Raw genomic sequence first — 13,901 nt, 5'->3', positions numbered from 1 at the left:
ACGCAATGAAGCCCCGTCATGGCTACATGGTACACAACGTGTTGGGTTACATGTGTACATAATGCGCTGTACATGTAGGCTACATGGAAATACATGTGTGACGTGCATGTCTAATCCGTCGGTTGTGTGTTTACATAGACTGGTGTTTGGATAGACTTGTTTGTCAGATGAATTTTTTATTTGAGAGTCAGTTATTCGCGTAGTTTTCAATTGCAATAAAATTGAAATTCATTTTAGTTGAAATGTTAACATAATTATGTAAATTTAGTGCATTCTAAATTTAGATATTTGAATCGTTTTATTTTATATTTTATTTAGACAGTTGATGATCTTCTCTATTTGATTTGTACTGAAATGAACATTTTAGCTTCTGTATAAGACGATTTATTTTTATTTTTATCTTAAATAGGTGGAAAAATGGAGGATAATCTATGCACAGTATTTTAAAGAATTGTAAAACGGGATATGTCGTATTGAATAGAAGAATTGTATATATATATAAGGAAACATGTGAAAAAAGAAATAAGCTGATTAATGAATAAGTACATCTTCACTCCAGTTGTACTTACAGAAATGTCTTGGCTGGTAATTCCGATAGCCAATAAGGGACGCCATTCAAGATTCTTGTCATTCGCCTTGCGATGATTGGAGTGTCCAATCGAAATCGATCACCATTTACCATCTTTTATATACGTCTTGTTTAAAACAATATAAAATTTAAATATACTTTTCAAGTGTTATTAGACGTATTTTAATTTACTCTCCGTAAAATTAATAACACGTATTATGCTGATTGAGAAGTTGTTTAAAATAATTAACAAAATATTGTTTTAATTTCCTTTTTACGATACCCCCAATTGAATCAAATCCAAGAACACATTAAGTTGTCTATTTTTATCTGATTACGTTTAATTCTGTATTATGTTTTGTTATCTATTGAGTACTCTAATTGTGTTTTATTATTATTTTATTTATTGTATAAAAATGTTCATTTCTTTTGTGCTAAATGTTGTTTAAAGACTATTTTAGAAGGCAAGATTGTGTCAACCAAACAGACGGTTGTTATCAACCATTGTTTAAAAGTGTTATGTTTTTGGATGTACATATTACCTTATCGTTTAATAAAGCACTTACTCATTTCATTTCATTTCACTTTCATTAAGTCGTTTACAATTCTCCTTGTTTATAAAGTGTTTTAAGAAAATGTCTGAAAATCTTAGATATTTTACAAAAAAACTAGTGTGTTAGTTCCTATACACGATGACGATGTTAGCTTACATCCCTCGGGCACGCAAACCATTACGTAGTATTTATGCTCCATTAGGGGGTTGTAAAGATTTATTACGCTTCTCCAATACATATTGCAGTTATTTACATCGTCAAGGTGTTAGGTAGATTAATATATTACGTAAAAGTAAATACTAAATAAAATATTAAATGAAAGTAAAATAGTCTTTAAATTTAAATTACCAAAACATCCGAATGGTGTTGTTATAGTACAATAATTTCAAAATGTAAGAAGATAAATTGTAAAACAAGAAATGTAAAAAGAAAACAAAGAAAACGTTGTAGCTCATATCAGTTTTGTAAATATTATTTTTGTTTATATGGCTGGATATTTTGATTTTTTAATTAAATTAAATTTTCATTTAGAGTTTATTGGTGAAGATTCTACATCAACATATTTTCAAATTTCTTGTAAATATTGTTGAACTGTAAAAATGTTACCTGAAATGATACAGTGTTTAAAAGGAAAGATTATACAGTTGATTTGTCTACCAAGGTTCTGAATGTTTCAATGATCTTAACTTTTCCAAAGAAAAAATTAAACCAGTTAAAATCACACCTCAGTGTATTTTTACACAGTTCTCCACTTCTTCTGGTTGCTGTTTTGGGTATACGTACCCCATATAACTAATAGCAACAGAAATATATGTATCCAACCTAGCTGAAATTCTGAAAAGAAAAAGTCATACAGTTCTGTAGTGAAAATATAGAAAGAAATATGTTCAAATTTTTCAAAGGACCAAAATTAACTAGGTAAAATCTCACTTCACCACGTTCTTACAATCCCCACTTTTCAGAGTATGTTATAAGCAATCTTACCGTTTTATCAGCTGCACATCAGCCATTTTATCAGCTACAGGTAAAAATTCGTACTCGAAAGGCCGAACTAAGTAAAATCGCACTTAGCAAATATCACACGCCCTCCAGAGGATGTAAAAAATGTCAATATGTACTAGATTAAGAACTACACGCAAAACTATAGGTAAAAATACATTCTAAGGCCAAACTAAGTATAATAGCACTTTAGTTTATTCCCAAGTTCTACACTGTTGTAAGATGTTGTAGAAAGAATTGGTCGTCTGATTACCAACTTATGATCTGTACCTCAAAACTATAAGTGAAAATAAATTCTAAGGCCAAACTAAATTAGGGAAATTCTTACTAAGCACTTCTCACGTTCTATACTTCCAGGGGATGTTATAAAAAATACGTCGTATTTACCATTTTATTAGCTGCACATCTTACTGTAGGTAAAAATACGTTCTTCAAATGACAAACTATATTAAGTTTAACGAGGTGTTAGCCCGTCCTACGTACGGGAGTGGTCAGTTAAAACGGTGTAGGCCAATAATTCAAAACAGCTAGTTTACACGTATAAAGACAAATTTTATTGCAGCCTACATTAGAAAGAGTAATTATCAATTGAGAAGTGTGTAGGCCTAGTCAATGATATCACCTTCCATCGCATACCTACCTCTTCCATAATCAATATCACCACAATACAATTACTCATACTATACACAATTTCCAGTAGGTCTGAATAGAAACTCCCTAAAATAAAACGAAAACATCCAATAAAATTCACAGTACACATAATTATAACGTTGGTGTCCTGACATCATTAAACGAATCGTCCACACACATTCTTTATGTCAATTTCACTGCATCAATTGCTAAATAAATAAGTGTAAACAAAGAAAAGTAAACACAACAACATATTAGTTTGTTTTGTAAACAGCTGAGTCAAAAAAAATATTCATTTGAACAAAAAAAACTGGTCACATGTTGAAGAATTTTAAAAAGTAAAAACGCTAGTAAAGCTAGTGACGTAATTAATTGTCTATGTTTATTGTCCATTCCGTTATCAGTTCCAATTTCCTTGATAATTAAACCACCCCCATTGAATCAATGTACATCGTAATTCCCCTTATTCATTTATTTAAACTATAAAATATTCAGCGCCACCAAACGTAACCACAACTAAACACACGCTAAACAACTTTTTTTAGATTTCATAAAAGGATGGTTAGTCTAATTGCAGTATCCTAGGTCAATGATGACGTTGTGTTCAATCTATGTCATTCATCTGTATATCTTTGGATAACACCCGTCTGAGGTTGTGGTGGTAATTTAAAATCGTATTCCTGAGGATTCTTGTTCTCCATCTTTATGACATCAATATTTCCAGGCCTAATCCAAACAAAGTTCAAGCATTCAAAAACATTGATTGTAAACAAAAAGCTGTCAAGATGAATTAAAACATGTAAAAATTGTGATTTTCCTACCCTTTCCAAAAAAGTTGAGCAGTAAACTAATTTGCATATCTTTTTTATTTAACTTGTGTACACAGCCTCGACTTGTACACATCGATGGTGTTACTTATCTCGGTGGTCTACTAATCTTACTTATTTCCTATAATCAATGACACAATCAGAGTAAATAACCTCATAGTTCTATAGGGCATTTTTATAATTAACCAGCTGTTAGTTAAAACAAATTATATTGCACTAAAACAAACCGAAAATTACAAAGATTATTTAAAAATATTATTTAAACATCCTAGTATTTTACTATGTATATTTAAATAATCAGTCATCCTCTTATCGAAGGATTGAACGTATCAATGATTAGCATTACACATAGTATAAATAAGTCAACCCTTAGTATGTCTTTTAATTTGATCCAAATGCTGAACTTGTGTTACAAACGCTGAATGTTTACAGCTGTTATGTTAAGCAAATAATATTATACCAAAAGCTAGCTTAGAATCTTAGCGTCGGCTGCTAGACTTTTCAAAAATTAAAACTTAATTTCTAAAAAACTGGTACCCTAAACCAAAATTATGGCTTCGACATTCCCTAGTTCTCAAAATTATCTTTCTTTCAACACAAAAATCATGAAAATCTGTCTAGTGGTTGATTCAGAATCGTGAAATAAAAAAACACTGTTTCGTTTTAATATTATAGATTGCACTGCAGCGAATTCCCACGTTCTACACTTCCTCCAGAGAATGTTATATTTCGTATTTACCATTACGAGCTGCTCATCAAACTACAGGTGAAAATACATAAAGCCAAACTAAATTGGGTAAAATTGCACTTCAGCTTATTCCCACGTCCTACACTTCCTCCGGAGGATGTTTTGGGAAAGTGGTCGTGGGGTCGGGGCGGAAGCCTAGTGGAAGATGAAAGTAACTTTCGTTGACCAAGTCTCAAACCGTGTCACGGGGCGAGCGAGGTCTGGTCACGAAGCGCCATATAGGGAACCGCTACTTTGCAACCGTTGTGTACGCAAATAGTGAAACCTACGGGGCGACGACCCGTGCCAAAACAGACTCCCGCCTTTTGATCGATTGGAAGCATTTTGGGAGTAGCCAATTCACCAATTTAAAGACGTATTTCGTGGGTGAATTGATATTTGAATGAAGGTTGTAGAATGAAGTGGATCAGTGTTGTTTTGGTCAAAATAATTTATCGGTTTTTAAACGATATTTAACGATCAACCACAACTGGGTTCAATTTTGAAGCTGCTAACTTTTATTGGGAGCTTGTGATTGGTAGATTAGTACATTCCACACGGCTATACTGAGTGTCCTTCTCAACTTATCATAACATGTAAAATAGCTTGATGTGCGATTACGATGCGTCCATGTAAAAACTTCTTGTTATACAAAAATGTTTACGAAATAGGAAATCTGAAATATGACCTTTGTGATTTACAATCGATCGATGTGGAAGATCGTAAAAATTAGAATAGAGCAAGGAGAATAACATTGGCAAAATACAATCGTAGTTAATCGTCATTCATAAGTACTGCAAGTACACTTCTCATCTTATATGTCTTCTTGTTCTTATAAAAAAAGCAAATACAATTTCTCATCCAATAAAAATATTTAAACACGTTTTGAAGAGTGTTTTACATCCAGTTACACACACGATTCAATCAACGTAGACTTAATCTATGTGTTCTCTCTTTTTTTCTGTATTGCAATATTTAAATTCAAGTGAGTACAATATTTCTCCTTATCCCAACGTAAATTTTACATCTACTTATGTTTTTGAGAATTTTTATTTTAGGAACGTGTTTTTCCTATATAATTAAAACCAATTTCATGGATGAGAACCTTTACAAATTTAATTACGCGTTGAAAGTGGCGTCCAACATCGAGTTGGCAAGAGACAGGCGCTTCGTAAACTCAAGTACCATTGCGACTGCAGCATTGTGAAGTGCCTTTCTGTCCCCTACATGTTTTATTGCGTTGTCAAGACTTTGTGCTGATTTAATTTTTAGAGACCATTCAAATATATTTCACAAAAGCGTCTATTCTGTTTCGTCTTCCCGGGTCCCGGGTCCAGGTCCACTATGAGACCTAATAGCTTATTCCCTATGTGGGAAATTTGCTAAAAAGTACTAGGCATTTGTATACCCCCCTGTCTTATAATAATTATAATGGATGTATAATGATAGGCATAACATACTTAGGTAACTCAAGAATCCAACAGTTTCTGAGTCAAAATACCCCTCGGTTATTTTGATACCCCAAGTGTGAGATCGGGTGAATCGGATTTACACAAAAACGGCTTGAACGATTTTTTATAAAATTGTGTGTACCTTATAGCTGTTATGAAAATGATACAGGCCAAATTACTGTATAATTTACAGTCTAAAATTTAATACAGTTTTAGTGATTTTTCCTATAAAAAATCATTGTTATACCGTTACTCCCACGGCTCACTCATTTATTTATTTATTTATTGACGGACAAACCATTACATACAAAATACAATTTTTGTGATACAACTATTGAGATGATGAGTGATGACTAATAACAAAAGTGCAAACAGTAATAACAATAACAATAAATAATAACAATAACAAAAGGAATAACAATGAAGTAACAATAAGGACGAAGAAAACAATAAAGAGCAACGAGGACAACAAAACATAAAAAGGATTTAACAAATTTAATAAGAAATTAGACTTGTCTTATTGTCTTGAAGCAGATATGTCATCTTCACTGACCAAGTGGAAGGGAGCTGATCAATCTTCTGAAACCAGTGGTGCCACTGTTGAAGAAATCGATATCAGGCGGCAGAGAGTTTCCCAGGGCTTGTATGCTCATTATAAGGGTTGTTAATAAGCTAACAATATGCGTCAGTTTGTTGATACCGTTCATGTGCTTTTATGATTGTAAACGAAGATTTGGAAATACTTCGATTTCGGCAGTTTAACATCTTATTACGGGCATTTCCCTAGGAAATGTGACAATTACTTTATTCAGGCACCAACACGTCACAGTAACTTTTACAACGATAACTTTGGAGTAAAAAAATATACGACGTATTTCCCTCACTCAGTACTCCAGTATATACCCTACATAATAACTGACCTAGACTCCTTCCCGTCTTCCTACTTCCGTTTCCCAATCACAGCTGACACTCCAAATGTCGTGCGCCAGGAAGGGATTGTCCGTGTTTACCAGAGGATGACGGGGAAGCGCCAGTCGTGTGCCGTGCCTTATGACATGCAGGTGAGGTTGAGGTTTTGTAGTCAGCTGTTTCTGAGACAAAGTTTCTCTGATTGAGGCGAGACAGGTGGAATTACTCGCCCGTATGACAGGTGAACAAACACAGGTGCCACAAGTTAACATGAATGCGGGTTGTGGAAATGTTAGACGTTTGCGAATTGCGGATCGGGTTTCTCGGAAAGTGGAATGGTCTAACGACTCTTGAAAGTAGTGGTGGTTGTCAAGGTTAACATAATGTGTTATTTTTTATGTTTTTATTTTAGAGAATTTTGTTATAAAGAAGGAACTATTACTGTAGACTCGTGACTAATTTATTTTTCCAATTTTACTTCCCCAGTGACCAAAAACTCTATTCGTTAAAATTTTTATACGTATCCATGTATGCGTGAATTTGATAACTAGGGTAATTATTTTTCCGATTTTGATTAAATTTGGCATGTACTTATTGTGTTGGGGGTCGGATACAACTTGAACAGGCTAGATCAGGTTATGGGAACATAATGTTATGGGGGTTTAAGTTTTTTTTTCTTTCAAAAATAACAGGTTTCACATAAAAGTTGCCAATTTTCATCGTACCATCGTGCAGAGCTTGAAAAACTATAATTTTGTAGATTAAGGCGTTATTTTAGGATTAAAGGTTGTGGAAAATTTATGAAACGTTGAAATTCCCATGTTATTCGTATGTATAAAAATTAAACTATTATAGATTTGTTGTTTATGGAAACATCTTGATCACATTTATTTAAGTCAATATATACTATTTCAACATTTGTCATTTCATTATTTAATTGAAAGTACAGCTAAAATTACATGTGATAGTATAACACAGAAAACAATCAACATTACTGAATTAAATGGTAACAATGTTTTAAATTATGGGTTTTGACAATTGCAATTCAAAGATACACTTTTCTCAATTTTATAAAAATACATCGTCCCATTAGCGTAGGAGATGACAAAATCAAATAAATAATACAAATTAGCATGTTAAATAATTTATATAATATATTACACATTCATCGCAATGCAAATAACCCTAAAAGGCTATATCAACTTTAACCAAACTGATTTTAATTACAACCCACGACCATAACACTTCCGCTCATTGGCTGAAGTAGGTTGGTTTGCGTAACACGGTAACAGGTGGTTGATTAATATGCGTAATTAGTAACCAATCAGTTACCAATCAGCTGTTGTACGATACCAACCTACAAGAAGGCCCTGATCTCATTGGTGTAATGATTTCATCGTCCTCACCTGTCTGAAGTCATTGCTCCACCTTTGGTTGCATTTGCTTATTTTTAGAAGCAATGTAAAAGGTCACAAATGACTCAAGTATGTACTTCCTGGTTACATTTCACCTCGACTGTTGTAAGGTTGCATGTTTTCTTACACTTGAAACTATTCCCACCTTTTAAGTTAATTTTGAATTAAAAAAATTCAGATTTGTTTATCTATATGGAAGTTTCGTCTACAGTAGTTTCGACTAAATGAATGCTGTTATACTATATTGATAAATTATGAACTTAATAGAGAGCTACGAGCTTTAACTTGTACAAAGCCTGCAAAGCGTACGTAAATAAGAGGGATAAACCAACTAAATACTTGTAAAAATGTTATACAGCTATCTTGGTGAACTAAAAAAAATAGTTGTATCCCAGTTGTAAATTGTTTAAACGAGGATTGTAATAGAAAAGCCGTCTGATTTTTCTTAATTGCCTCTGTACATTGAACAAAGATGGCTGTTATTGCTCTTTGGAAGCAAATAAAGCTGTAAAAAAGTGTTCCTTCTGTTACTAAAATTACTGTACTTTAAATTTCTAAGATGGACAGTGATGATCATAAATTAGGCGAGTAATCATAGTAAGGACGACATTTCCAAATTTTATATCATACTTGTTCTGTTAATGGTAATTATAACGTACCATAAAAATGGCTTTATGGTGATGTTGATTAGTTAATTGTTCGTGTTTTATAATTTATGTTATATTTTGAACTTGAATGTGACATGTGCCCCAAATATAACAACTACATACAAGTGTCATAAAATCTTCTAATCTGAATTACTGAAGTAAAACAATTAATTAGTCGTATACCAACGTTTAGGCATTACAACGCCTGGGGAAGGGTGGAAGAGATAAGTCCGTTAAGGATATTAATATCCTGCAAGAAGGGTGGCAAGCATTCCCTGCTGGGTATAATGTTATTATGGCCATTAAGTCTCCTCAGCTACCCAGAGACTGGATACATTAATGATTCTCTATGTTCCTATGATAAAGCTTTTAAACAATCAACTACCAATTACTGATTTACATTAACGTAATCACTAACCTACTAACACAGCTAAACTGAAAGAGGGTAATTGAATAGACAAAAAGAAATAAATATAGACCGTCAGCCGTGCTGCGGTTACCATAGGTTCTGTCGCACGCCGCTGTGAGCGCCATGTAGTTACCATTGATAAACACCAATTTAGGCTGTGGTCACTCGGGCGTTTTTTAACGCTCAAACGCAGCGTGAAAACACGCGAAAAATTAGATTAGCATTTAAACGAATAGGCGCCCGCTACTGCGGGAAAACACTGCGTGTGGCATACCTCATTACATTTAATGCTGCTCATATTTTTCACGTGTTTTCACGCTGCGTTTGTGTGTGAAAAAACTACGGCGTACGCGCTACGTTACACGGCGCTCTCAGTGGTGTGCGCCAGAACCTATGGTAACCATGGTAAACACATCGACAGTCTTTGTCTATGATATAAGTGTACATTTTCTTTTGGATACTAACAACTATGACAGAAATCGACAATAGAGAAGAAATTATAACTTGTAAAATTGCACAGAAGGTTTCATTAAGTTTGTTGTTAAGTTTGTTGTTTTATTTTGTAAGGCATTGTTTTAAACCTTGGTCTTGCTTGATACAGTAGAACCTCGATAGCACAAGTCTATAATGGGGACGATCAAATAAGACATGCTATTTATACTCTAAGATATTATCACTGCAACTTCAATCTTTACATAAAAAATATAAAAAAAAAAAAAAAAAAAACACACTAGCCCCAACATTCTTCCTTGCGCACCGCCTCACTTCACCCTGATCCCGCCTGACATGTTCGGACCTGTGTAGTATCCAATGTCACGTGACACCCTGGTCGCTCATCGTCGATACATCGATACATCGATACATCGTAACATCGATAATGCGAGCGACATGTGAGCGCGACACGCCGTCGTTGGCGTTATTACAACTGACAACGCGGGAGTTTATAACGGTACGGAGGCTGATATGGGAAATACGTCGCTGGGGAATTATGGTAAAGACGTCGTGCCCAGCGTATAAGGGGGTTTGACAGGTGCAGAGATGTGGGGTGTGGGTGTGCTGCGGTCGAACGTGGCGAACAGATTTGAGAGCAAAAAAACGAAAAGATGACATTATTGGTGTTGTTTCACCACATGTTTTTATCTGTTTGCCGTTTTAGAGGTGACAAATAAACATATGAGGCTGTTACATTACTTTTCACACAAGGCGTTTTAGCAAATATTAATATGCTTAAGTTACGTGGTTGTTGCCGCTAAATGATTTATATTTTTCCAGCTTTACTTTTTATGACCAATGTTTATTGCTGATATTCTTGATTTGAGCGTAATGTATTTTCTGATTGAGAAGATAATTTAGTTACCTTTAGTAAACGCAAAGATCGGGAAAAACTTCTACAATATATTGTGTGTACTTTTGCTTTTCAAACACATAAAACCCTGAAATATATTCTTGTTTTTAAATTGTCATAGCACTCGCAATATAACAAATTTTCAGACAGTTTCCTTTTATGCAAAACTCAAGGCCTGTGTTTCTGAAAAATTTTCCCCGGTTATGTTTTTTTAATATAATTGGTAAAAAGAGATAAACCAACGGGAGTATTGTAAATAGTTTTTAATATTATATTATGGAATCTCTAAACGATTTCCTAAGGTAATCAACCATTTCAAAAATTGGTTTCGTAACATTATTATTTTTTTTTATACAATAATGCAAATCGATATCATCATAAAATATTCCAGGACTTCTAATATGCCAAGCTACTTCTAAAATTTTCAAAAGGATGTAAACCAACAAATTTTATTTAACACAAAAGTTTTACATAAAATATTTATCACATGCCTTGTGCTTTATTATGTACAATGTAGAAGAAAAATAAGTACTTAAAAGGGTGTCTAAAGGGTAGGTTTTTGTTATGAAACATCAGAGATTCCTCAGAGAATTGTTAATGTACCCAAGCTCCGGTTAGATGAGGAGCCTGAATAACCATAATAACATTATACCCAGCAGGGAATGGTTGTCACCCCCACCCTTCTTGTAATATATATATACTATACCTAAGCTTATATCTTCCACCCTTCTTGTAATATATATACTATACCTAAGCTTATATCTTCCACCCTTCTTGTAATATATACACTATACCTAAGCTTATATCTTCCACCCTTCTTGTAATATATAAACTATACCTAAGATTATCTCTTCTACCCTTCCCCAGGCGTTGTAGTGCATTCCGCGTGGTATACGCTTTAATTGCGTTACTCCAGTGATTTAGGTAATACATTATTGTAGAACATTCAATACACTTAAAATATTAAGTGATATTTGGTCAATATAACTTTGAAAATAACATTTATGTGACTCGTGTGTTCCTCGTATGTATTTAATTTTCATCCCTAGCAAAGTTGAAATTATAAACAACAACTGTCTCTTTAACTGACTTATACTGCGACTTAGTGGATTATTAAGGATTTATTTTCAATTTTCCATCTTTTACGCCTACAATTGTGTGCACCTTTGGATGATGTATTGTAGTATTTTAAACGTATTGGGAATGAATTATAAAACAGATTATCTTACTAATTGTCACAATAAACAAACAAAATTACAATTAATAACGTAATAGTTAGCAAGATTATTTTTGTAAAACTTTTCACACTTTGACATTTTAATTGCACCTCATGCACACAATGATTAGAATAATATATTTTCAAATATATTTATCAAAATAGATAAATAATTTATTTAAATATAAAACTCAAAAGTATAAAATCCGAATGAATAAATAATGATTAGTCTACACGCTAAAACTATTTTAGATAACTTTTCAGATTAATTAAACTGAAAATTACAGAAGCTTTCGTGAATGCAATCAAACATTTCCGTACCGTGACTGGGGGATGAAAATGATATTCTTAATTAAAACCTAAAGTTTACGTTGTAAATATTTAATGAAGGGAAACGTAAAGGGGAGCAAAGCGAAGCCCTAATTGAAGCATTTTCCTTCAACGATTGCGTTAGCTTCGGCGTTTTTATGAATTAATGTTTAATCCACAATAAAATCAATATAATCAAACAGTTTCAATACTGTAAATACTGTGAAAATGTAAAAATAGGAATGATATCACAAAAAAAAAATATTTCAAGACTAATTTAGCGCTTTTAAAAGGATATTATGCTCGTGTATAGTTAACACTATTTTTACGAGATACTTGCGTAAACTTCTATTACTTGTTTAGTGTATTTTGTGCAATCTGTATCCAAAATGGTATAAAATTAACCGATTCCGTCTGAGATCCTAAATCTTGTCAAATCACAGACGGAATCGGACAATTTTATATTATTTTAATGTTCAAGAAGTGACCCTAGGCCAAAGAATATCATTATGAAATCTATATCCGCAATAATTTCTTAAGCAACCGTAACTCATATCAAACGTTTAATATCTAAACTATCACTTAAAGTTATTAAAAAACGTAAGTTATTTCAAGTAGCCTACTTTACATAGGCAATCATACGTTTTGACTTTTTGAATAATTTAAATTATTTATCAACATCTCGCCTTCATTTTGTAGGTTATATTATTGACTCACCCCCACCGCGCGTTTTCAGCTCGACTCTATTCAGTTGCTAAGCAACACATTTCAGAGAAGCTAATTCACCGATTTTATTGGTGTTCAGGTTCTCACCAACATGCTTTGGGTACATAATGAGGACTTTGGGAAGTTGCAATTTAGAAATGTAAATTAGAAAGGTTGGCATCAAACTGAGGCCCAACTTCTTGATAAAAGATATGTTTTATCAAATATGTTGCGTCAGGTAATGTTACTTAACTAAGATTTATGAATTACATGTTACCACATTTATTAAAAGAAAAAAAATTATGATTTAAATAATTGGATAAATAGCATAAATGTAGACTCGCTTATCGAATTCTCAAACGTGGTACAAAAAATGGCACAAGATTGGCTGAATCTACTTAGTTTACAGAATGCAATTAGTGGATTCCTTTAAGCCATGTACAGTACACAAATTTTAAAACTTTTTGTGGGAAATCTGTTGTTTGTGCTACCATCAGCATTCCTCAATCATAACTGGAAGTTCTAAAAAAATACTGCATTCTTAGGATACGCTTCTTAATTATTTTTATACATACGGTTAGAAGAGTATCATGGACTAGGGTCTGGATTGTAAAATTAACAAATAATGTAGTTTATTACAAAAGTTACTCTCAGGATGATTCTTTGTACTGTAAACTAAATTAGTCTCTTGTTCTCATTTGTATTTTAAATTTACAGCAAAGTCCACCATTGGGAATTTGAAATAATAAGGTACTCTATTACAGCACAAAACAGCTGTAGTTGACTTATACCACAATGGATAGTGTCGACAGTGACACAGATTACTTAATTATATTTGTTGAAGATAGGATCAAGTACTGTAGATTTGTCGTCTGAAGATTTCTTTGTTAACCATTGTAACCCTTGTTTTGTAGACTATACGTAAAAGGTTAAAAATACAGTAAATCTTCCAAAATTAGAAAATATATGTAAATAATTATAACTAATCCGCACAATCTTCTCTTCGCTGCATCACAACCAGCCTGACCTTGAGTAGTGTCAATGTGCTAGTATATTAACTCTGAATCAGATCTGACAAGTCGTTCACCTTGTGACCAGTTCAGGCCTCAAGTCTTAAGACGTTCTCCTAACTTGACCTTCAATAGGACCAAGTTGTTAGAGGAGTCAATGATCAGCCTTGGTAGTTTGGT

General features: G+C 33.2%; 1 protein-coding gene across 1 annotated transcript in view; it reads right to left on the bottom strand.

Moving 5' to 3' along the window:
• The window catches only part of LOC128997209 (uncharacterized), a 107,922-nt gene that overhangs the window by 49,215 nt on the left and 44,806 nt on the right, over window positions 1-13,901 (bottom strand). The gene's annotated exons all lie outside the window — the stretch shown is intronic.

Source organism: Macrosteles quadrilineatus, unplaced genomic scaffold (assembly GCF_028750875.1).
Source record: "Macrosteles quadrilineatus isolate MER2022 unplaced genomic scaffold, UCM_ALF_1.0 Scaffold_6__1_contigs__length_79288215, whole genome shotgun sequence".
Lineage (NCBI taxonomy): Eukaryota > Metazoa > Arthropoda > Insecta > Hemiptera > Cicadellidae > Macrosteles > Macrosteles quadrilineatus.
This window is presented reverse-complemented; position numbering and strand designations above follow the sequence as displayed.